Source organism: Leucoraja erinacea, chromosome 1, assembly GCF_028641065.1.
Source record: "Leucoraja erinacea ecotype New England chromosome 1, Leri_hhj_1, whole genome shotgun sequence".
Taxonomy (NCBI): domain Eukaryota; kingdom Metazoa; phylum Chordata; class Chondrichthyes; order Rajiformes; family Rajidae; genus Leucoraja; species Leucoraja erinaceus.
The window spans coordinates 103,545,684-103,572,438 of NC_073377.1; the positions used below are offsets into that span (position 1 = coordinate 103,545,684).

General features: G+C 44.3%; 1 long non-coding RNA gene across 1 annotated transcript in view; it reads left to right on the forward strand.

Moving 5' to 3' along the window:
* Positions 1 to 26,531, forward strand: part of LOC129700208 (uncharacterized) — a 59,012-nt gene extending 32,481 nt beyond the window's left edge. Inside the window, exons 2-3 of the long non-coding RNA XR_008723994.1 lie at positions 24,706 to 24,759; positions 26,341 to 26,531. This is a non-coding gene — a long non-coding RNA (uncharacterized LOC129700208). The remainder of the gene's footprint in view (positions 1 to 24,705; positions 24,760 to 26,340) is intronic.
* Positions 26,532 to 26,755: the final 224 nt, after the last annotated feature.

The following is a 26,755-nucleotide window of genomic DNA, read 5'->3' on the forward strand; positions in this document are numbered from 1 at the left end:
GTGGGTAATGTACTTGTAGCTACAAAGGAATTAATGGATTACAAAGATTGGAATGATTTCAAAATTAGGTAATTATTATGATTACTAAAATAATTACTTTCACTGGATTGAATTGATAAATTGAGAAAACGACAATAAGAGCCTTCTAAATTATTGATTCATCAATCTAGGTTGTGTTAATTGTGTTAAATAGGTTTTACAAATTTAGGGAGAGGCTTCATGAATTATGAGAGACTGACTGGGAGAGTAATATGATTTTTCTTTCTGAGAGAAGAGTGATTCTGTGTTGTGGAGAGTTTGAAAGGGAAGAAAGAGCAGCCCTGCATCAGAAAGAGGAAGTTGTTGTGAGGATGATTCCACTGCTGTTTTGCAATAATTAGTGAGATATTTAAATTGATTTAATGTATGGGACAACAAAGCCCTGAATGCCTCCCTGCTGTAGATCTTCTATCGGCTCCTGCTCAAAACTGTTGTTTGTATTCCTGTACACTTGTAGTTTTGGATTGTTAGTCATCTTCAGCACAGATACATCCATCTGCCTTGGCTCCAGATGTTTTATAAGCTTGATTGGTAAGAGACTCAGGTTTAAAATTATTAATTGACCGATGCTTTTTGTTGGAGTTTGACGCTTCTAACACCCTTTGCTGGAAGAGTTGTTTCCTCTGTTTATCTAGTTCTCCTGAGCCAGACTCATTGTTAATGGAAAACAATTTTCTCCAACTAAGCTGTCAAACTCAAAAATGCTTTTATCAAATAACTTCATAACCATTTTTATTTCAGCGTATGCAAATCTATGCTATCTCTCCTTAAAATCTAACCCTCGGGTCTCTGGTAAGTGTGTGTGCTGAAATTACACTACCTGACTATGGCAATCCATTTGAAAATTAGTAAACCAGACAAGGGTTAACCAAGGTCCTGTATAGCTTCAGCAAAATATTCCCATTCTATTCATTAGACCCCTATAATAAGGGGCTACATTCCATTAACCTATTTATTAATGCTTGAATCTGACTGCCATATTACCGACCTGGGTTCATAGCTCTATAAATCTCTCTGGGCCTCCACGGTTCCTAGGCATTTACTATTCAAATAATACTTGAATTCTCTTCCATTTTAGTCCAAACTGGATCACTTCACAAATAGCAGTGTTGAAATCCAACTGCCACACTTTCAGCCTCTCACTTAATCTATCAATGTCTCCTTGTAACTTTATGCTCCTGTCCACACCACTTACAAAACCACCAATCTTTGTGTCATTGGCACCCTTGTAAACGTTGCCCTTTATTGTGTTATCCAGATCATTAATAAATAAGACAAATAGTTGAGGCCTCACCATGGAGCCCTGTGGGACATCATTAGTTACTTCTTTACAATCCAAACACATTGCTATTATCTTTAATAATGGTCATCTGCTGAACAACCAATATCACTCAGGTTAGTAATTACCCTCCATTCCATGTGGGGTTTTTTGTCTATTGTCTTCCATGAAGGAGAATCAACTGCAAATCATAGATTAATGCAGTTGACAAAAAATGCTGGAGAAACTCAGCGGGTGAGGCAGCATCTATGGAGAAAAGGAGTAGGCGACGTTTCGGGTCGAGACCCTTCAAGGGTCTCGACCCAAAACGTCGCCTACTCCATTTGGCTACAGAGCCTTGAGTTATCAGGATCTCGAAAATGGTAAAATGAAAAACATTAACACAATGCTATGGAGAAGCAGTAGGAAATAATCAACCGTGCAAAGGAGGGAGAAAGATTTACTTTTCATGACTTCAAGTGAGCAAAATAGGAAAGGGTAGGATTGCGTCCAAAGAAATATGTTAGAAGGTTTTAATTTTAATAATCCTGGTAAGGCCATTACACTTTTTCAAAACTGTCAGCAATCCTTTGGAATGGAGCTGCCGGCACTGACAGCTCACTTCCCTGGCTTTTTTGGCACAGTGTACATTTTCCTTTCTAGCATTGACTTGCTCATCCACCGCAGTATCCAAAGACCAGCTTGCCTTGGTGAGTGAAGTTGACTGCCCTAGAACGCCACTGAAAACTCCCTTTCCAGGTCAAAGTATAACATTCCCACAAGACCTTCCCAGGGCTGCCAACTCTCATGCTTTGAGCATGAGACTCACTCATTCAAGCCAATTCTCACGCTCTCACGCTGAAGACAGAATTCTCAGAAGTCTTCAGTCCCTGCAGAGCAAGGAACCTATAGCGGAGCTATAGGGTGATTTCACGAAAGGTCACTGGAGGGTAGATCCGCACCCACGTGACCGAAAATCTCAAGTGGAGGACATGCTAGACATCCGGTACATGTTAGTGGATGGGAAAACACGCACTTTCCCACCCGTTAAAAACATAGAAAACGGCCAGGTTTTGATCTGCAATTTATTGTGGAGCCTATTATCGCGTTTGCTCGCTGAATTTCATCAAAAGTAAGGCATTATTGACTTACTTTTGATGAAATTCAGCGAGCAAACTCGATAATTCCCGATATTTTGGACCTTTAAATCTCCACGGCAAATGTCCGCTGTTCACTTCCGCTGGATTGGCACCTTCAGCTCCCTCTTTAATTTACCTTAGTTTCTATCTTTTTTTTTAACTGTAAATCTAGGTAGCTGTGCCTCACGGTCACCCCCGACTGGCACAATAAATTGCAGATCAAAACCTGGCCGTTTTCTATGTTTTTAACGGGTGGGAACGTGCATGTTTTCCCATCCACTGACATGTACCGGATGTCTAGCATGTCCTCCACTTGAGATTTTCGGTCACGTGGGTGCGGATCTATGCTCCAGTGACCTTTCGTGAAATCACCCTATATGATCTTTGCTGCACAGTTTGTCTCTTTGTGCCATGACAGCGATCTGTGCGGTCTGGGGAAGCGCGTCGGTTGACGGCTGTGAGTGACGTCGCGTCTCTTCTCTCTTGGTTGGATGTGCAGCCGCCGAGTGTCAGCGCATCTGTGCGCCGGCTGTGAGCGCTGCGGTGCCGGCTGCTGCTGCAGCTTCGCTCCCTCCCTCCTGCCCTTCAACTCACACGGCAGCGCCAGCGCCAACGCTACACTGTGCCCGCCAGGCGGCCGGGGGAGAGAGAGGGAGGGCAGAAAGTCAGAGAGGGAAAGAGGGAAAGAAAAAAAGGGAGGGATGGAGGCAAAGAGAGACAAGGGGAGGGAATGTAGAAAGGGGATGAAGGAAGGAAAGGAGAAAGGGCAGAAAGAGGAAGGGTGAGGAAAGAGGGTGGGAGGGGGAGAAAGAGCAGGGATAGGGGCAGGAGGGAGGAAGGGGAGGATGGAGGGAGGGAGGGGGAAGGAAAGGTGTGTGTGTGTGTGCTTGTGTGTGTGTGTGTCTGTGTGTGTGTGTGTGTGTGTGTGTGTGTGTGTGTCTCCCAGTGTGTGTGTGTCTCCCTGTGTGTGTGTATCTCCCTGTCTGTGTGTGCTGTGTGTGTGTGTGTGTCTGTGTGTCTCTGTGTGTGTGTGTGTGTGTGTGTGTGTGTGTGTGTGTGTGTCCGTGTGTGTGTGTGTGTGTGTGTGTGTGTCTCCCTCCCTGTGTGTGTGTATGTCTCCCCGTGTGTGTGTCTCTCCCTCCGTGTGTGTGTGTGTGTGTGTCCCTGTGTGTGTGTGTGTGTGTGTGTCTTCCTCTCCCTGTGTGTGTCTCCCTGTGTGTGTGTGTATGTCTTCCTTTGTGTATGTGTCTCCCTGTGTGTCTGTTGTCACATCCTGGCCTTAGACAGGGCTGCCAACTCTCACGCTTTGAGCGTGAAAGTCACGCATTTCAGCCAATTCTCACGCTGATGACAGAATTCTCACGCTGTCTTCAGTCCCTGCACAGTTTGTCTCTTTTGCACCACATCACAGCGATCTGCACGGTATGTGGAAGAGCGTCAGTTGTCGCATTTCTTCTCTTCTTTCTTGATTGGATGTGCAGCCGCCGACGACATGAAGCAGCCGGAGATAGAACTAACCAGGTGAATTGGTTGTAAAACATGGGGGGGATCACAATGAGGCCAAACATCTAGGACGGGGTTCGGCAACCGACGGCACACGGGCTGAATCCGGCCCGTAACCCGAAAAACCACGTTTATTTTTTCATTCGTTTTCGCAGGGTCGGGCAGGCGAGCCGACCTGAGAACTGCAGCCAGTCCCTGGGACGCGAGCTGATCTTGGAACGGTAGCCAGTCCCTGGGCACACAGAATGCCAACTTAATCATTGTGGACAAATTGGGCCAGCCATGTACATGTTGTATAACTCTGACTCTATGCAGATCTGAATAGGCTTTGAATGACCATTGCCCTCACTTTCCCCATTTTGATTCTTGAGATTAATATCCCTTTGCTCTGTTAGCAGCGTTAAAGTACTTATGAGTCAGGAAAGGGAACACGTTATTTTTTTTTAGTTTGCTATTTGTTAGTTGATTTTTTGGTGACTGCCATAATTTCTGAAATTGTCTTAAAGTAACTTAACTGTTATAAAGCAGTAATAAGTGATTTTTGTCTAAACAATTGGAACTTGCATAAAATGTTTGCATTATTAGCAGGGCTGCCAACTCTCACGCATTGAGCGTGAGATTCACGCATTTCACAAAATTCTCATGCTCTCACGCTGATCACAAAATTATATAATGAGAATAGGACCTGTTTTGCTTAACAAATAGTTTAGGAAGGAATTGCAGATGCTGTTTTAACAGAAGATAGACACTAAAAACTAGAAAAACTCAGCAGGACAGGCAGCATTTCTGGATAGAAAGAATGGGTGATGTTACGAGTCGAGACCATCAGCCTGAATAGGTTTGAAACCAGCCATAAAACACAATGACTGGACCTGAGTGTTTTCCAACTAAGGGCAGAAATCAGAATCATGTGTTCATCTTTATTCATGTGACACCGTAATAAATATATTACAGAAAAAATTATTTAATGGGGTGGTCATTCATGTGCTGCACCTGTTGATCAGAGCCTGGCTCTATTGTGGAATGTAATTAGGAATGTAATTTAGCCTAACCTTATTCATACCTAATCCAATTTAAATGATAAATGTTGCGTTCAAATGCAAGTTAAAAGACTCGCTACAGTATGCCCCCCCCCACAACCAGATTGCACACAACCCCAAGCTGAAAAATGCAAAAGTTGCTACGCTCCCTACAATTTCTCATGGGAGGAGGTTGTCAGCCCTCTTTAGTCCCTGGTGACAGCTGACAGGCAGTATGACTAGTTCTGGTTACTCATGTCATTAGTAAAAACTGCGGATAAACAGGCCTCCCGACCTGAGCACATTTCTAAACAAGCATGACAGTCCTTTTATTGCTTCATTGTTAAACATTCCTCTGGGACCATGTCAGTGAAGTTTAGTGGGTGACAGGTTACTGGTTACCATGTCACAGTAAATTTACTCATCCGTCTTTTTAAAGCTGAATTCTATTATGTTTTGTTAGTTCCTCTGGGACCATGTCAGTGATTTAGTGGGATGGGTTGAATGGATAATATTCTCATCCGTAAAGCTCATTCTATGGGTTTGAGAAGTGGATTATGGCAAGTGTTTCACAGCTTCTAGGAGAAATGGAAGAGTAGGCACCAAAATTGGTTGCTTCTTCGAACAGACCCAAGATTCAACTATTTTCTTTGATCTCTAAACTATAGATTGTCTGAGGTCAAATTTGGTTTGTTTTAGTTACTGAGTGTATTTGAAAGATGTGGGTTATGTTGTCTGTGTGGAGCTGATATTGGAAAATTTCCAATGTACAATTCCCATCTGTTGATATCAAACTATCAGTAGCAGGTTGTACGTAAATAATTTTTCATCAACTGTAGTTTCCTGGCTGAATGAAATGTAAATAGAATGCAAAATCTGCTCACAATACATTATATAACAGGAAACGAATGCATCACAAATAATAAAGAAAGGCTTTGTACCCTGGTAACGCTGAAATGAAAACAGAATGTTTTGGATGTACTTTCCAGTCCAAATTTTCCAATCAGACCGGCCTTTTCAAACATTTTGTGCATACGCCAACTTGGAGCACTATTAGAGGCTGTAGGAAGCACCTTCCCATTTTAATGTTAATGAATGAAAATTATATACTATTAGGCTGTGGGCCGAGGAGTTTTCTTCTACAGTTTCGTGACCCAAGTCACCAAACTACATGAAATGTTCACATATTGTGTAAAAAAAATTATATAAATCACCCCTGAAACTCGTCGTGAAGAAGACTTGCACATTTTTATTAAATTAGAGAAAAACCGGAAAAACCTTCGGGTAATTTTTAGTCCAATCAAAGCACGTTTAACATTGAATTGTCTGCCAGTTGGCCAATCACGCGCTTTGCTTCAGGCTAGCACACAAAATGGCGGAGGGTGCCCCTGCAGATGCCTGTTTTACTGGAGATTCTGATTTGTTGTTCTGTGGAATAAATGTTGTGGAAACTTGCAGCAGGGTAATTGAATTTGGTGAGAAAAGCATAAAAAAGGCTGAAGAATGTGCTGCTAAGTGGATTGAAGTGGAAGAAAGCCTTGAAAGCAAAGTTGCTGCTGAGATGCTGCAACACAAGAAGACAGCCAGGAATCAACTCTAACTGAAAGGTAAGATCTGGTCTGAATTTATGAAAATCTATCTGTAGGGACTTTAATTAATTTAATTGCACCCTTTTATAATGTGAATAAATTCATCAATTAATTAAATAATTAATTAATTAACCAATCAATCAATCAATTAATTAATTAATTCATTCATTCATTCATGGAATTGAGGGCCTAAACTATATGTTTCCATAACACAGTCAATTAAACATTGTCACTAATGCCAGGGTTTTGTAGAGTAATAAATCTTTAACAGCTAATCTCGGAGCTGCCTGCGATAACTTACCGGGAAAAAGGGCTCCGATCGCGGGGCCTAGGTACCCTTATTGGTTTAATAATATCTATATATATATAAAACTGTCGCCCCATTCGACCGCCTGCCGTACGGCGCCCTTCCTGCCTTTCAATTCATTCCCGCCGTGCGATGTCACAATGCCCGATGCTCGCGGACGTCCAATCGTGATGCCCGACGCTCGCAGACGTCCAATCGGAATGGATCCATTTGCATGTACGGCTTCCAGCCGCGTTTCTTCCTTTGATTCCCCGCAACTCCGAAACCGGATGCAGAATCGCCGACATATTTTCTATTTCGGTAGAGATTTCACTTTTCTTTCTAAGTATCCGCACCTCATTACATTTCGTCGTGTTTAAGTACACTTTTTTAATCAAATCCTTCACCCCCCCCACCACAATATTTCAAAAATAAACTGGCTTCTCACCCATAGAAGCAGCACCTGCCCCAGCCCCTGGTGAACGTTCCATCGTGTGATGTCACAATGCCCGATGTTCACATATGTCCAATCGGAATGGATTCATTTACATATGCCTTTGCAGGAGCCCAGCCCATGGTGAACGTTCCATCGTGTGATGTCACAATGCCCGATGCTCAAATACATTGTTGCCATAGAGAACGCTCAGTGATTATTCGAATTCTTCACTAACTGTCATTCTGACTTTGCTTGTGAAGAGAAAAGTCCTGAATTGCATTTGTCTGATGCAGGAAGATTGTTCCAGATGTTTGGGAAGTCCAGGACAAGCGGGACACAGTTTAAGGATAAAGGGGAAAAGTCTTTAGTGCTGAGATGAGGAAAACATTTCTCACACAGATAGTGGTGAGTCTCTGGAATTCTCTGCCACAGAAGGTAGTTGAGGCCAGTTCATTGGCTATATGTAAGAGGGAGTTAGATGTGGCCCTTGTGGCTAAGGGGATCAGGGGGTATGGAGAGAAGGCAGGTACGGGATACCGAGTTGGATGATCAGCCATGATCATATTGAATGGCGGTGCAGACTCGAAGGGCCGAATGGCCTACTCCTGCACTTAATTTCTATGTTTCTATGTGTCCCTCTCCTCACCCCTCTCCCTCTGCCACCCATCTCTCTCTCTCCCCCACCCCCCTTCCCTCTCTACCCCACCCCCTTCCCCTACCACTCTGTCCCTCTTCCACCAGTCTCTCTACCCCTTCCTCCTCACTCTCCCACTTCTCTCCTCTTACCCCACCCCACCCCTCTCCCTCCCTCACCCCTCTTTCTACCCTTTCCCTGTCACACCCCTTCCCCTACCCCTGTCCCTCTTCCACCACTCCCCCCCGTCCCTCTTCCACCACTCCCCGCTACCCCTCCCCCCCCTGCCCACTCTTCCAATCTCTCCTCATTCTCTCCTCCCCCCCTCCCCTCTCCTCTCCTCCACCCCTCCCCATCCCTCTCTCTTCTCTCGACTCATGCACACCCGCTCCAAACCCCTCCCCCCCACCTCTCTCCCCCATCCCCTCCTCCCCCTCCCCCTCCCCCTCCCCACCCTCCTCCTCCCCTTCCTCACACAATTTTTTTTTGTGGGGGGCAGGTCCACAGTGCGTGTGACTGTTTGTGGAGGCAGCCACGCGCTCTCCATTCAAGAAGACGCTCATCTGTTTGTGGAGGCGCGAGCTTAGTGTGTGACCAAAGATCTTATAGCGGAGCTCACCACTACAAGATCTTTGTGCGTGACGACACACGCTCCCCCCCCCCTCCTTTGGTGCAGGAGGCGCGCGCAGCATCTGAACGTTCAGCGATTGTTCGAATTCTTCACTAACCGTCATTCTGACTTTGCTTGTGAAGAGAAAAGTCCTGAATTGCATTTGTCTGATGCAGGAAGATTGTTCCCGATGTTGGGGAAGTCCAGGACAAGCGGGACACAGTTTAAGGATAAAGGTGAAATCCTTTAGTACTGAGATGAGGAAAACATTTCTCACACAGATAGTGGTGAGTCTCTGGAACTCTCTGCCACAGAAGGTAGTTGAGGCCAGTTCATTGGCTATATTTAAGAGGGAGTTAGATGTGGCCCGTGTGGCTAAAGGGATCAGGGGGTATGGAGAGAAGGCAGGTACAGGATACTGAGTTGGATGATCAGCCATGATCATATTGAATGGTGGTGCAGGCTCAAAGGTCCGAATGGCCTACTCCTGCACTTAATTTCTATGTTTCCCTCTCCCCACCCATCTCTCTCTTCCCCACCCCTTCCCTCGCTACCGCAACCCCCTTCCCCCTACCCCTCTGTCCCTCTTTCACCACTCCCCCTACCCCTCCCTCCCCCCTCTTCCACTTCTATCCCCTTACCCCGCGCCTCTCCCACCCCCACCCTCTCTCTTCCCCTCCCTTCCCCTCTCTCTCCCCCACCCCATCACCTACCCCTCTGTCCCTCTTCCACCACTCCCCCGTCCCTATTCCACCACTCCCGCTACCCCTCCCTTCCTCCCCACTCTTTCACTTATCTCCCACTCTTTCACTTCTCTCCCACTCTCTCCTCCCCCCTCTCCTCACCCCCCTCTCCCATCCCCTCTCTCCCCCCCCCCTTCCCTGTCTACCCCACCCCCTTCCCTCTCTCCCCCCACCCCCCTTCCCCCTATCCCTCTGTCCCTCTTCCATCACTCCCGCTACCCCTCTCCACATCCCTCCCCACTCTTCCACTTCTCTCCCCCTTCCCCTCCACTCTCCCTCCCGACTCTTTCCCCTCTTTCCTCCCACACCTCTCCCCCTCCCCCCCCCCCCCCCCCCCCCCCCCCCCCACACCCCCCACCCCCCACCCCCGCCCCCCCCCCCCCCCCCCTCCCCCCCCACCCCCACCCCGCCCCCCCTCCCCCCTCCCCCCTCCACCCCCCCCCCCCCCCCCCCGCAAACGCTGTTGGGGAAACAGACCCAACGGGTCTGCACTTGGTCTAGTATAGTTTAAATGGACTGCAACACGGAAATAAGCTGCCCATGGTGTAATACGGGCATCGGCCACTAGATGGCGCTTATTTTCCCGATCTCATTTTCTAATTAATTTTATTAATTAATGTGCAACTTTTGGCAATGACGAGTTATGACTTCCTTCTCAATTATATTTCATCTAAATCTGTGGAAAATTTCATGTAGTTTGGTGACTTGGGTCATGAAAACCTATTTCTAGACACATTTTTGATGCTCGGCCCACAGCCTATATTGCCTGCCACATTAATTGTTTGATTTTCTGCCGTTTACAATGTTTATGACAGAAAGTGTGAATACATTAGTGGAGCTGCATCTCAACATTAGTACCCCAAGTCCTCGCCAGTACTACCACTGGTTCAATAGACAATAGACAATAGAAATAGATAATAGACAATAGACAATACGTGCAGGAGTAGGCCATTCGGCCCTTCGAGCCAGCATCGCCATTCAAAGTGATCATGGCTGATCATCCCCCATCAGCACCCCGTCCCTGCCTTCTCCCCTGACTCCGCTATCTTTAAGAGCGCTATCTTTAAGAGCCCTATCTAGCTCTGCCTTGAAACTATCCAGAGAACCGACCTCCATCGCCCTCTGAGGCAGAGAATTCTACAGACTCACAAGTCTCTGTGAGAAAAAAGTGTTTCCTCATCTCCGTTCTAATGAAAAGTAATGGCTTTCCCAATGGACAAACCATTATGATTATATTTTGCCTTAATGACAATTGAGATCAATGGAGGGATGCCAAAAGAGTTGAAGTACAAAAGCTCCGAATATACACGTAGCCGACTGGCACACTTGCTAGTACTGTATTTGTGTAAGAAACTCTATTAATGAATTGTTTTGCATGCTCTGTGAGCAAAAATATCTCTGTCACAGGCATCATTCTGTCATAGGTTACAAAGGGTACAAAGTTCTCTTAGCTTTTATGGTCTGAGATAATTCACTGTAATTAGTGCACAAATGCATGAAGCAAAGCATTCGTGTATATCCAGTAATCCCAACAAAAAACAAACCACTGGAGGAACTCAGTGGGTCAGGTAACATCTATGATGGGAAATGGAGAGCAGATTCTTCAGGTCGGCAGTCTTCTTCAGACTGATGGAGTAGAAGGGGAGAGTGGGTAGAAAGAAGTCAGGCATGGAGGGAGGCAAGAGCTGGTGAGTGGTCTGTGCCTCCAGGTAAGGGTTGATTGGCAGATGAATCAGATGTGGGTGAGAAGGATGGAACCAAGGCTGGAGATATTACATGAAGAAGACTAAAAGATGGAAATATTGGAATCGAACAAGAAAGGAACATGGGGAGTGAAATGCAGAACCAGAGGGAGGGATGGTGAGTGAAGGGGACCCAGAGTAGGAAGGTGTGGGTGATAAGTGGATGGAGGAGATGAGTGATAGGCATGAGGAAGTGGAATGGAAAAATGTGCATAAGGGTGTGTGGGGGGAAGCTGGATAGATAAAGAAAGATGTGGGGACGAGGGGGTTACCTGACATTGGAGGGTTCATTGCTTGTGTCTTTGGGTTGTCACTCTGGTAGTGAAGGAAGCTGGGGAGAGACAGGCCATTCTAGAAAAGGGATGAAGAATTGAAATGGCGTGCAACCAGGAGCTCCAGTGGGCTCTTGCGGACAGAACGTAGGTTCAGCAAAGTGGTTGTCAAGTCTACGCAGTCTCACCAATGTAGAGGAGGCTACATCGAAAGCATCAAATGCAATAGACAAGGTTGATGGAGGTGCATGTGATCCTTGGTTTTAGCAGGAATGGCCTTTGGCATCCTTGTACTCAGGTTAAGGAGGAGGTGTAGGGAGAAGTGCCGCTCACCTCGTGGTTGCAATGGAAAGTGCTGTGGATGTGGAGGGATGAGTGAACCAAGGAGTCATAGAGAGAGTGGTCTCGGCAAAAAGCAGGGTGGAGAGGGGAAGATGTGGCTGGTGGTGGGATCATGTTGAAACTGGTGAAATTGACAAGAGATATGATGTGTTGAATGCAGGAGCCGGTGGGGTGAAAGGCAAGGACCCGAAGAACTCTGCTCCTATTTGATCTGCAGGGAGTGCAGGAGCAAGGGCAGAATTGTGGGAACCAGAACATACGGCTGAGGGCTCCATCCACAATTCTGAGGAGGGGGTGGGTGGGAAGAGGGGAGAACCATGTTTTCTGAAGAAAGAGAACACCTCAGATGTGCTTGATTGGAAAGTCTCATCTTGAGAGCAGATGTTGCAGAAAAGGAGAAACTGTGTGAAAGGGATGCTCCAAGGGAGATAAATAATGTAGGAGTTTCTTGCTGATGAAACCTACTTCGGGCCTCCAGCTTACAGGATCAGATAGGTAGAGTAGGTGCCTATCTGATATTGGCTCCAGATGAGAAGTGACATCTAAATGTGCTGGTTGGATGTATGTACCTGCTCTGTCCCTCATGCTGGTGTACTGGGACCCTTCCATAGCGCCACCATTGCTCAGTGTCCATCAATCCATTTTGTTTTCATGATTTAAGGTATCACTTCTCCCAATTCATAGAAAGATTCCATGACCATCCATGGTCGGGTCAGTTTTATAGAGAGTCATAAAGCATGGAAACAGGCCCTTCCACTCAACTTGGCCACGCCAACTAGGATGCACCACCTATGCTAGTCTCAACAACCCCCATTTCACCCCATATCCCTCAAAACCTTTCCTATCCATATACCTGTCAGATGTATTTTAAATGTTGTTATAATACCTGCCTCAACTACCTCCTCTGATAGCTTATTCAAGATACTCACCACCCTCTCTGAAGAAGGGTCTTGACCTGAAACATCACCTATTCCTTTTCTACAGACCCATTGAGTTGCTCCATCGTTTTGTGTCTACCCTCTGTGCTTATTTTATTTCATTACATTTCAGTTTGTTTTCTCCTAAACATTTGGTTTTTCTGGTAAATGGATTTTTTGCTCAAACATTTCACTTGCAACTAGTTGTTTGTTTTGACAGTAAACAGCAATTTTCTCAAGAGACAACTTTAATGGTTTTCCTTGTTTTCCTCTGCGTGTTTCCATATTGATATTCATTATGGAGGATGTTGTGATTGTAACAGTCTTTCTTCTGTACACTATAATACCGTGATGTACTACTGATGGTTTCAACCCGTCACTGTCTGTGTTCTAGTCAGATGCGACACCACTTTGCTTTCAATGCCAGCGGCTGTTGTGTCTCTTTTATGCAGCACACAAGAATAAAGCCTCAGCATGATTAGTAAGGGAGGTCTCCCAGTCAAACATAATAATCAACTCTCTCTAATTAAGATACATTTGTAGTTTCTTTTTAAGTTCTTGTGTTGTAGTTTTTGTCATGTAGATGCACAATCACTGGCTTGCAGTGCCAGCATGGTTTGTCTCCATTCCGTAGCTGTAACTGATGAGATCTCTGCAGTTCATGGCCATTCAGAACATAACCCCTTACAGCCACGCTGGCATCTTTATCCCTGCATGTCTGCACCACTCAGTGATGTGGTATATTTGCATGCTGGATGAAACTGAGGTTATTGGCAGCCCTGTTCAAGCATCAATGATAAATGTAAATGTTGCGAGATAATTAAACTTGCTTTTAGGAGCATCAAAGAGATTATCTATGTCAGCAGTGTAAGGTGGTCCGAATTGCAGGTGGTCCCAACTGACATGAGTTCAGGTCTGAATCACTCGACTAATTGTTAAGATTGATATTCAGTCAGCACAATAGGAGAGGTCTCACAGGTGGCTTTGAGATAGATTATGTTATACAAGGATGCAATTACTGCATATCTTAAGCTACGAAAAAAACACAGCCAAAGAAAGGGGTCTTTGAAAATTCCATCCCAAGAAGCATCATGGGGTGGCAGATGGCAACTTTGAAGCTCCGTTGGATTGAGTACATAAATAAGAAAGGTTACTAATGAGGCAGTAGTTTGGAAAACAACAGGAATTGCACTGTGAAGTTGGCATGCAAACAGCCTTCAAACCTTGAATGAAGAAAGGAACTACCAAATGTACTTCTCCATCTGCTGCACTTCTTAGATCACCCACAGAGTAAAAAGCCAGTGTCCAAAAAAGATCAGAGGCTGTGCTGAACAGAGATGAAAACGAGCTTTAGACCATTCATCCCAGCTGTCAGATGAGTTGGTAAATTAAAAAAAATAACCTGATTATTACGGATACTAATCATACAGATGCATTGATGGAATCCGTCCATTCTGAAGAAAGACATGATTACTCAGTCAAAAACCAGCATCATTCTAATTTCAAATGGTCTTGCCCTTTTCCCCTTCCCTGGAAAGTGGCAGCCAATGGTTATTTCAACAATAACAACTTGAATTTCTACAGTGCTTTTAATGAAGTTTTGTGATTGATCAGAAACCAAGATGAGAGATGCCAGACCAGGAGCTAATAGGTGACAATAAGCCTAGGCGAAAAGAAAACTTGATGGCAAGTTAGAACAAAGGCAACAGTCACTTGAATGAATTTAATCTCATGGAGGCGACAGGCAGGCTAGCAATCTAGTCTAGAGCTAAGTCAGAACAACCTAGTCTAGAGTTAAGATGTGGAAAAGATTTTCATTAGCAGATGAGCTTGTATGGGGAAAGATAACCAGAATGGAAGTAGATGGTCTCAGTGATGATACATATAAAGAATTAGATACCACAGTAGGGTGCCCATTAGTCCAAGGTCAACCTCAGACAATTGTCAAGGAGAGGGAAGAAGCCAATGGCTGGTGAACAGTCTGTGATGGAGACAATAATTTATGCATTGGCTGCAACTGATTGATCCAGAACAGTTTAGCAACCTGTAAACTGGCTGGTGCAGATCAATGGTCGACATACAGAGTGAAACCAGTTGCACTGGGCTGCTGAGTGACAGCCCTTGGTGCCACCTGGGAAGAAGAATAGGGAAAATGGTGGTTTGGCATCAGAACACTGCCAATCTGTTTTCCTTACTGCAACAGTTTTTTTTATATTTTCTTACTAGAGATAGGGGATGGAGTGTTGGGATGGGAGCAGAATTCCCAATCTCCTCCAAATCATTTCCCCTCAGCTGGATTTGGGACAGACAGGGCGCTGATGATTTCTGATCGATAGTGCAGGTGACCATGGCAACTAGTGATTCTTTTTCTGATCCTTCACTGGGAAGCCACATCCCGGCACTAATGCTGTGATCCTATGCCAGGGATCTCCATCTCTAAGTTTTTGTTTTGTTCTTTGACATCCGTGTAATATAAGTTATAAACCAAATCCATGAAGAAGAAAGGCTGAAGTAAGGAAACATCTTAATTGAATACTGGAAAGAGAATTTTCAGCGTCCGTGCATTAAGTGTTTTGGCTTTGTTTTTCTTGTATTAAATCCAACTCTGACAGACTGATACTTCTTTAAAAGACTCACATGTACGCCACTGAGTAAGTAGTCTGCCAGCGGCTTTAATGTTCCGAATGAAGCCACAGAGGCAGACAGTATACCAGTCAAAGCATCCACAAATGTCTCAGATCTGCTTCAGAAACCTAAAAGCAAAGCTGTCTGCAAGAGACTGTGGATATTAAAGTCAGATGGTGATTGTGGACACATATGCAGTGCAAATGGTCGAGTCTGGACTCATAAAGCTTGATTTGGAGGAAAACTGGAACAGGAAGAGTTAAGAACAGACTGCACATGGTCCCCAGGCTTAAATATCCAGCTATATTGACATATAAACACATTTAATTTTCATATTGATATGCACTCTATTCTATTGCAGTAAATGCATAACATATCACATTTACTGCCTAAATATTCCTTTTTGATATAATGACTATGTACCTGAAACATAAAACCTTTGTTATCTCATTATTTACTAAAAGATGCATAATGTGGGGAAACAATAAAAAACGAACATAAATCTAACGTGAAAAGATAACCATCTGAAAATCTATATACGCAGAACGAAAGAGCTTATTTATGTCATGAATTTTCAAAGCTGCTGGACATCTATTATAATGTTCTTTTGAACAAATAATTAACTGGGCATCTGTAGACTCTAAGTGAATAAAATGTACTGCATGAGTGCACAGCCAAGATGATTGGATGTTTTCCACTTTAACTGTCAAGCTGGCTTTCATATGGCAATAATGAACCACACTTCACATACAAGGACCAAGCAGGTGGACATCTGCTCTGGAACAGACAGCTAGGCTGTTAAGAAAAATAGCTGAGGATATAGACAAGGTCCCTATGTGTGATTCGGCACGTGTTTATTGGGGAGCAAATTTTGTTGAAAAGATATTCAATTTTTCAAAGGTCTACAAATTGTGTTCCACAGGAATACCGTCACCACTGACAAACATAGCGCCATCTACAACATTATGAATACCAGCAATGACGGCAACACCATGAACATCAGCACAACAACACAAACTCCTAGTACAAGAACATTATTGCTTAGATGTTGTAGACATTCCTCAGTTATGAAGCTGTAATTTATATGAGTGTGGGTGTAATTTTATAATGCTGAATACCATGTAATATGATTTATGTGACCAGAGACTGCTGAAACAAGTGACAGGGATGGAGCTACTAACCAAATATCCTCAATAAGGGGTTAGTATTGATCACCTTCAATTGAGGGTTATATTTAGTGGCTCTATCCCTGTGACATGATTTAATGAAGACCAATGCAGTATAACTTATGAATGCAGCAGAAGTCACAGATATTTGGACCTACTTTTTCACTCATTGTTCTCCCAATTCCAGTTGACTATACAGAGTCAGAGCCGGGTTAATTATTTTGCATCTTTGCCAGTATAGAAACATTCTGGACATCCATTGGTGGGAAATTTAGGAGAATTGGGGCTCAGTTGAAAGAGAGAGATATAAATATTGTGGAAAGAACATTTATTTATATTCCTTTCTAATAGGATGTGTACATGTGCCTATATGTGTTCAGAAACTATATTCCTCTGCATGATCAGGACATTTGTTAAACGATCATTAGGATTTGAGTATCAGAATAATTTACAATGTGTCTATTAAACAGGCTGGAAGAGACCTAAATAAAGATTAGATAATGACCATTTTAGATTTAATTGAGTCTACTTTAATGGATTTAATTACTTTAAAGATTTTTATAATGTCATTTTTTATTGCAATCATGTTTAATTATGTTAAATTGTTTCATTGGCTTTTAATAGGGTTTGAGTGTTTGTAAATATTAGGGACATTTAACGGCATTCAAAGACCTTGACAGTCAATTGAGCTAAAGTGCAGGACTTAGATAGTTGTCTGTTTTTTTTAACTGTTTCAAGGAAAGAGCGTTCACGTCGCGGCCCTGTTTTCACCAATCTTTCCACCACCACCACGCACAAGAAGTACAAGAAGCTCAAGCCAGACACCATTGTATACAGATGCCGAGAAGTGTGGTCAGCTCTGGCTGTACAACTTCTAATCTTTTGTGTGGACTCGATAAGAAGAAGAACGGTTTCATGGGTTGGCTTATTCTATACCTTCACAATTAGCTCACACAGTGCCCAGCTGCTGCAAGGGACCATGTCAATTTAGGCTAATGCCAGCCCCCTTCGGGCAACAAGCAAAATAGATCCTTCCTACATACTCAATTTAGATCCTTCATAATATAGTCATGGTGATACAGTGTGGAAACAGGCCCTTCGACCCAACTTGCCCACACTGGTCAACAATGTCCCAGCTACACTAGTCCCACTTGCCTGCGCTTGGTCCATATTCCTCCAAACCTGTCCTATCCATGGACATGTCTAACTGTCTCTTAAACTATGGGATAGCCCCAGCCTCAACTACCTCATCTGGCAGCTTGTTCCATTCACCCACCACCCTTTGTGTGAAAAAGTTACCTCTCGAATCCCTATTAAATCTTTGCCCCTTCACATTGAACCTATGTCATTCAATCCTCGATTCCTGTACTCTGTGCAAGAGACTCTTTGCATTTACCTGATCTATTCCTCAGAGGAATAGGTCGGGTAGATGCACACTATAAGATGCCCTCTCATCCTCCTGTGCTCCATGGAATAGAGACCCAGCCTACTCAACCTCTCCCTTTAGCAGACCCTCTAGTCCTGGCAACATCCTCGTAAATCTTTCTGAACTCTTTCAAACTTGACAATATCTTTCCTATAACATGGTGCCCAAGAACTGAGCACAATATTCTAAATGCGATCTCACCAATGTCTTATACAACTGCAACATGACTTCCCACATTCTATACTCAATACTCTGACTGATGAAGGCCAAATGCCAAAGCCTTTTTGACCACCTTATCTACCTGCGACTCAACCTTCAAGGAACCATGCAGCTGTACTCCTAGATCCCTCTGCTCTACAACACTACCCAGAGGCCTACCATTTACTGTGTAGGCCCTGCCCTTGTTCAACATCCCAAAATGCAACACCTCAATGTTATGCATCACAAGAGAAATACATGGCAGATGAGTGTTGGGCGCTCATGAAGTCCATGCTTGTTGGCTCTTTGCCTCATAGCTCACTTTATTGGGAGAAACTGAGCTCCCATGGCAGAGTCATTGCTGGGCCCTACTGTGATCCTGCTGGCATGGATTTGACATTGTAAGGTAAATGAGGAAAATAAACCATTTTGTGATTGACCTGATCTGTTTTTGGCCTTCTTGATTGATATTGGCTCCAATCAATTCCTTTCCGTCAATTCCCCACGAGCACTAAAGAGACACCTTGAGATTCAAAGCTGCTGAAAGGAAGTGTGACACTTCCGACCCCTGCCCAGATTTTGTGGATGAGATCTGATACCCGACTTATGTCTGGCTTTCAGCCATGTGGTGTAGTTGGCACTGCAATCAATGCCCTCATGGCCAAAATTTGGTGCTGACAAATTTCTATCCCACACTGGTATTCAGTCCTTCACTGCATTACGTGGATTGACTCAGCCACAATTAGATTGCCTACAGGTGGAGTTTATTGAGATCTGAGCTATTCATGACTGTTCTTAATTCACCCTACAATCCACAGCAAGCTGCATTCAATACTAAACTAATTCAAGCAATGTTACTTTGCAGGGGAGCCCAATGGTTTCTGATGCTACAGTTCAATCTTGAGAAACACTCACCACATATGATATTAAAACAGTAGTTAATTAAAAAGCAAAGTCATATTAATATTGCAATTTCAAGGGTTTTGTCAGTACATTGTTACATGATGCCTGGTCTCACTTAAAGCCTTATATACTAATGTAGACAATTTTGCAAGCTGTGGCTTGCAGTAGGCTTGGTTTCCTGATAAGATCCATATTTTGAAAAGTTCTTGATGTTCAGGCTTTGATTTGTCATCCATCATTGACAGAAAATTATAGGCTGCTATTTCATGATTTCCACATCTCTATTTGTGAAAGTCCCCTCATGGATTGTTAAAACCCTTTGATGTTCCACTGAAGAACCTTAACTTCCATTTATGTAAATAAAATAATAAAATAAATCAACAAGTTTTACAGAAAAATAATTAGTTTCTGAGTGGTGTCCTTTTGATGTCTCTATTTTTGATACATAGCAATTCCAATATTTGTTTATAATGTCTTATAAAGCAAAGCTTAGAGCTGGAAACTTGTGGTAAACATTTGCCCTGCAATATTATTTTGTTATTGCATTTTAAAGATTAAATTTTGTGAAACTGTTTTCATGGATGTTTTGAAATGATTTTTAATTTCCTGCGATTAAAGTCATGTAGAAATATATATACATTTACCTGCCAACATGATATAAAGGACATAAAATCATCCATTTATTAAAACCTCGAATAGAAGTTGCTGTGAAAATACAAAAGGTTCAAATGTAACTATAATGAGAGACACCATTGTCCTTATGAAAAATGCCAAGATGAAAAAAGTGTTCTTAGGTCTATCAGTCTATCAACTTATTGATCCATGTATTGATCCATTTAATTCAGGTAATACACATAATTCATCCCCCATCTGTTATGGCACGGATGTTTTTTGCTCTTTAGATATTATATACAATAATTTATAACATTTGAGGAACTAAGGAGCAAATTCAGTTACGGTATTGCATGAATGCAGGCAACTAGACTTTAAGGTAGCAAGGCACCAAATAGACATAATCACACAAATTTGAATTAAAAGATTTGGTCAATAAGTTGCTAGAATTGCAAGCTGATAACAACATAGTGAAACAGGCTATCTGAGCCATGTGTTAGCAGGATAACAGACAGTATATCTTCATATTTAGCAAGACAGTGATTGGGAATAAATCATGGAATGATGGAGAAAGAGGTATGGACAGTGTTCGCTTTAAAGTTAAATTAGATTTATAAAGAGAGACAGACAAGAATTGGATTAAGAGTTACAAGAAATCAGAGAGGAGTAAGATTAAACTATTAACTACGTTTCTAAAACCTGGTAAAACAGTTATCAACATAAAATGCCATTTCACAACTTGTTCCCAATCTAAGTAACTAATTTGAATTAAATTATTTTATACAGAACATTAAAACTTATTTCCTGTGTAATACCTTCCCACAACCAATACCCAGACAAAGGTTTTCACAAAGGAACAATGCCGCAAAAGATCAGTTTGCAAAATAACAATGAAGATTGACACAAAATGCTGCAGTAACCCAGCGGGTCAGGCAGCATCTCTGGAGAAACGGAATAGGTGACATTTTGTGGCGAGACACGTCTTCAGTCTCTTCCTATGCAAAATAACAATGTCAGATCATATATGTAATAATCCTTTCATTACACCAAATTTCTTGTGCCATGCTTCACTATAATAGATAAATGTCTTGGCGAGTTGAATTAGTTGAGTAAAGTGGAATACTTTATTTTAAACGATAACAAAGTGTTTAACTCAACCGCATTTTAGATTAGTCAAACAACATGAAGCTCCTTCCGCATGGATGAACCTTGACTAACTGACTATACAAAAACCCGCTAAAACACACATGTGATCACGTGACCGTGCCAGCCAATAGCGAGGGTTCGTATTGCCCCAAGCCACCACTAGGTGCCGCTACAGGCCCTCCTCAGAACCCGAGTTACGGAACCGAGCGGGAGGCTCCTCCCACTTCCTCCAAATACAAGGCGTAGCTATGGGCACACGCATGGGCCCCAGCTATGCCTGCCTATTTGTAGGTTACGTCGAGCAATCCTTGTTCAATACATACCAGGGCCCCATCCCCGACCTCTACCTCCGTTACATCGACGACTGCTTTGGTGCCACCTCCTGCACCCGCACACAACTGACTGACTTCATCCACTTCACCACTAACTTCCATCCGGCACTCAAATACACCTGGACCATTTCCGACACTTCCCTACCATTCCTTGACCTCACTATCTCCATTGCAGCTGATAGACTTCTAACCGACATACACTATAACCCCACTGCCTCCCATGGCTATATGGACTACACTTCTTCCCACCCTGCTTCCTGTAAGGACTCCATCCCCTACTCCCAATTCCTCCGTCTACGCCGCATCAGCTCCACGGATGAGGCGTTCCACACCAGGACATCTGAAATGTCCTCACTATTCAGGGAACGGGGGTTCCCCTCCTCCACCATAAATGAGGCTCGCACCAGGGTCTCTTCCATTTCCCGCAACACTGCTCTCTCTCCCCATCCCCGCACTAAACAAGGGCCGAGTCCCCCTAGTGACACCTTTCAAATCACCAGCCGTCACATACAAAAAGTAATCCTCCGTCAGTTTCGCCACCTCCAACGTGTAAAACAGTACTCGCATACATCTTCCCATCTCCCCCCATATCTGCCCCTTCCGCAAAGAATTTGCTCCCTCCATAACATCCCTTGTCAATTCTTCCCTTCCCTCTCGGTCCACCCCCTCCCCGGGCACTTTCCCTTGCAACCGCAAGAGATGCAACACTTGTCCCTTTACCTCCCCCCTCGACTCCGTTCAAGGACCCAAGCAATCGTTCCAGGTGCGACAGAGGTTTACCTGCATCTCTTCCAAACTCATCTATTGCGTCCGCTGCTCTAGATGTCAGCAGATCTATATCGGTGAGACCAAGCGGAGGTTGGGCGATCGTTTCGCCGAACACATCCGCTCGGTCCGCAATAACCAAGCTGACCTCCCGGTGGCTCAGCACTTCAACTCCCCCTCCCACTCCGCCTCCGACCTCTCTGTCCTGGGTCTCCTCCATGGCCACAGCGAGCAGCACCGGAAATTGGAGGAACAGCACCTCATATTCCGTTTGGGGAGTCTGCACCCCGGGGGCATGAACATCGAATTCTCCCAATTTTGTTAGTCCTTGCTGTCTCCTCCCCTTCCTCAGCCCCCCTGCTGTCTCCTCCCATCCCCCAGCCTTCTGGCTACTCCTCCTTTTCCCTTTCTTGTCCCCACCCACCCCCGCCCCCGATCAGTCTGAAGAAGGGTTTCGGCCCGAAACGTTGCCTATTTCCTTCGCTCCATAGATGCTGCTGCACCCGCTGAGTTTCTCCAGCTTTTTTGTGTAACCAATAAACGGCTGGAAGAAGTGATGTGACCCTAGTGGAAGCAAGGGGCAGGACGGGCGATACAAGTGGGACTGCGGAACAAAGCCAGGAAACATTAACTGTGCAGGGGAGACAGGCACAACAGGTGCAGGGGAGACAGGCACAACAGGTGCATATGGAACAACCAGCGCACAGCCTCTACGCGGGGGTTGAGCCACGATCATCAGGCTATCGACATCCAGGTGGGCGGCGTTTGAGGCGAGCAACTGAAACGATCGCTTCTCTGCCCACGACATCCAAAACAAAAGTCGCGAACCCCCGGGGCGAAACACCTGGAAAGTTCCTTCATAAACCCGCTGCAGCGGTGTCCAGTGCAAGTCCCTGCAAAGGAATACAAATATACAGTTCTAAAGGTCTGGCGGCACATACACCCGAGCTGTCCCATGCCGCAAGGTTAGCACAGGAGCCAGGCCACCCACTTTCTCCCTGATGCTCGCTAACACTGACGAAACGGGCTCCAACTGCCCCTGAGCCGCGGGAAGGAAATCCCCGGGTACCCACAGCAGGGAGCCATACACAAGGTCTGTGGATGACATATCCAGATCCACCTATGGAGCCATGCGAATGCCCAACAGCACCCAAGGCAACTGGTCGACCCAGTCTGGGCCCCTGAGCTGTGCCTTCAGCGCCGACTTCAAATGGCGGTGGAAGCGCTCACTGACCCATTGGCCTGAGGGTGATAGGCAGTGGTATGGTGCAACCGTGCCCCATACAGCTGCGCCAAAGCCGATCACAAAGCTGTCGGTGGAGATCTTCCACAGCACGCCAAAACAGGCAATCCAATGAGCGGCTGAGGGAATTGGCGAATGGCCTCCACCTTAGTGGGTAGCAGGACCATGCCCTGCGAGGTGACATGGTGCCCCAGGAAGGAAATGGAGCGCAGTCCGAACTTGGTGGGGTTGATAACGAGCCCGTGATCCTGGAGCCACTGGAACAGCGCCCACAGGTGCGTGCAGTGTTCCTGGTGGGAGCGGCTGGTGACCAGGATATCATCCAGATATATGAAGACAAAGTCCAGTTTCTGGCCCACCAAGTCCATGAACCATTGGAAAGCCTGCAAAGCATTCTTTAACCCAAACGGCATGCACAGACATTCAAAAAAGCCGAATGGGGTGATGGTAGCAGTCTTAGACACATCATCGGGGTGGACCGAAATCTGGCGGTAGCCGCGCACCAGGTCCACCTTGGAAAAGACGAGTCAGTTGAGTAAAGTAGAATTCATTATTTTAAACGATAACAAAGCGTTTAACTCAACCGCGTTTTAGATCAGCCGAATACCACAAAGCTCCTTCTACATGGGTGGAACTTGACTAACTGACTGTATAAAACCTGTAAAACCTTCTGTTTGTAGTTTGTTTGGTTGTTGATTGTTTGTCTTTTTGCACAAAGTCCGCGAGCATTGCCACTTTTCATTTCACTGCACATCTCGTATGTGTATGTGAAGAATAAACTTGACTTGACTTGAAAACACACCCGCGATCATGTGCCCGCACCAGCCAATAGCGAGGGTTCGTATTGCCCCAAGCCACCACTAGGTGCCGCTACAATGTATTCCAAGGATACTACATTATTAATCGTATCTAATTTGTCCTTGGGATGCTGTGTATCTGGGGAAGGGTACATGAGCCAATGGGTTCATTTTTACTCTTCCATTTGTTCTAAGGTTGTGCAGGTCAGTTTAAAAACCTGATGGTTAAAGCAAATGTCATGACCCTGCCTGTGAGTGCCAGCAGCAAGAAGGGCATAGTACAGATGACGGGGATTCTTAATGTCGGATACCATCTTGATACGGTGCCAAATATATAGAAGATTTTAATGGTGGGGAGGTCTGTGCCCATGATGGACTGCACTGTTCATCTCTCTCTTCAGTCCCTGGTAACAGTGTGCATTGGATTTGCCATACCAGGCTGTGATGCAACCCGTCAGGATACCTTCTGCAGTGCATAAGCAGAAGGTTGTAGGAGTATTGGGTGACATGCCAAATATATTTAAATTTCTAAGAAAGTTGTGATGCTGGTGCGCCTTCTTCATGATTACATCTTGGTGCTGGGCCCAGGACATGTAATCCACAATGTAATCAAACTAAACCAAACTGAAAGTTAATCAGGGTGAAGCGCAGTTTGAAAGCTGAAGCACAGAAAAAAATAGAACATCCTGGAGACACCAAGGAGATCTGGTAGAACCTGTGGAAAGTGAAGTATAGATAACATTTCAAGTCAAAGACTCTTCACTAGATTTCCAGAATATACATTTTTATTTTCACAAAAGTGGGGAGACTTAAGATGCAAAACAAATTAAACTTACTGTGATTGAGTTCATGGTGTCCAGTCCATTATCTAATTGTAACTATTGTAGAAGTTAATAAGCATTATTTGCTCTGTGTTAAGTTTGATGTGAATTTTTTGACGCTTAAAATATGTTATATTCACAGTTATGAAGACAGTTATGCTGGAGCAGCCATTGCAGAACACGCTATAGTCAGCAGGTAAAGAAGTTATCCATTAGAATTGCCCGTGACTCCTGGATTCTTCATCATCGCGTATAGTACTGATAATATTGATTTGTTATAGTTGAGAAGAATGAGAGAATTTATAATTAGAGTCATAGTCATAGAATGACAGAGTTACACAGCACGGGAACAGGCCCAATTCATCCATGCCAACCAAGATACCATGAGGCCAGTTGTCTATCCAATTAGCTTGCTCTCCCTGAATGTCATGTGAGCTATCTTTCCAGAGCAGCCCATGTTGCAGAACCTTATCAAAGACCTTGCTGAAGTCTATATAGATACATCTATGGCCCTGCCCTCATTAGCTTCTTGGGTACTTTAAAACATACATTCAAATTAACAATACACAATCTCCCACGTAAAAATCATGCTGACTATTCTCAATCAACACCTATCTTTCCAAATGCATGTATATCTTATCACTTAGAATCCTCTTCTGTAACTTTCCAACCACAGGTGTTATGGTTACTGGGCTAAATTTCCCAGGTTTTTCTTTGCAGCTCTTTTTACATAGAGACACAACATTAGTCAACTTCCAATCATCTGGCACTTCACTCATGTGTAACAATGATTTGCATATCTCAGCCAGGGAGCCTGCGATTTCTGCTCTAGTTTATCACAGTGTTCTTGGGTATATCTGAGCAGGGCGGGGAGATCTATCTATCTCCTTATGTTTTAGGATATTCAGCACCACCTCGACTGTTATGCAGACAGTTCTCAAAAAAACTCAATTGACCGTTTCCATGTTTTCCTGTGTTCATTTCTTTCTCACAGTTGAAAATAGAGGAGAAATATTAATTGAAGACCTGGGTGTCTGCTGCAGCTCCATACACAGGTGACCTCCTTGGTTTCTGAGCAGCCCTATCCTTTCTCATGTAGATAAAATCTATTTAGATTCACCTTAATATCATCTGTGAAAGCCAACTCGTGCCCCCTTTTGGCCCTCCTGATTTCCTTCTTAAGTGTGCTTCCAAAATCCCCTATTCTCTTCCAGGAATACACTTGATCCCAGCTGCCAATACCTGATCCATGCCTCCCTCTAGCTTCAATTTCACTCCACCTCCATGGTTCCACTTGCCTTGCCTTCCATTCTTACAGAGGCATTCTCCCTATGATCTTTTTAAAAGCATCCCACTTTCCAGATGTCTCTTTTCCCACAAACAACCTACTCAAGTAAACTTTTTAATTGAAAGAAATAGCATCCATCAGCACTTTTAAAGAGATCGTTGCCACATAGTTTAATTTCTGGTTAATTTCCTTTGAGGTGGTTTCGGGTAGAGGGGTGTGGTGGGAGGGCTGTTGGAATGAGATGGTGGAAAAGTGGGGAGAGAGTCATTGAAATGCTCCCTGGAAAATAACATCCACCCAGATAGGGTCATGAGGAAGAATTTATCTAACCTGAAATTAAGGGAGGAACACATTATAAAATGTTTGTGTTTTGTCAAGTTTGCATTAAAAACTGCCACCCATTTCAGGCACAACTGCAAGCCCATAAAAGGGAAAGGAACTGTCATGCTGACCGCGGCAATGAATGTTTACACATCTGGTCTCTTCCAGGTTGGATCCAAAGTCATTTGCAGCATATTGGAATTTGTCATCTACCGCAGTGTATGAGAAGTAACCAAGGTTTGCTGTTCAAAGAGAGCTTGTTGCATTTCATTCTACATTGCTGGGGTATAACAGTTGTGGACAAGATGTTGGAAGGATCACTGCTTTGACATTAAAATGCATTAAGGTGGATAAATCCCCAGAGCTTGACCAAGTACAACCTCAGACAATGTGGAAAGCTAGGGAGGGAATAGTGCAGGACTTTGCAGAGATAAATGTACCATATTTAGCCACACGTGAAGTCCTGGAAGATTGGAGGACGGTTAATCTTGTACCATATTAAAGAAGGGATGCAAGTAAAAAATCAGGTAACTGCAGGCTGGCGAGCAACAATTACCCGTCAGTTGTCGTTGTAAGCTGTTGG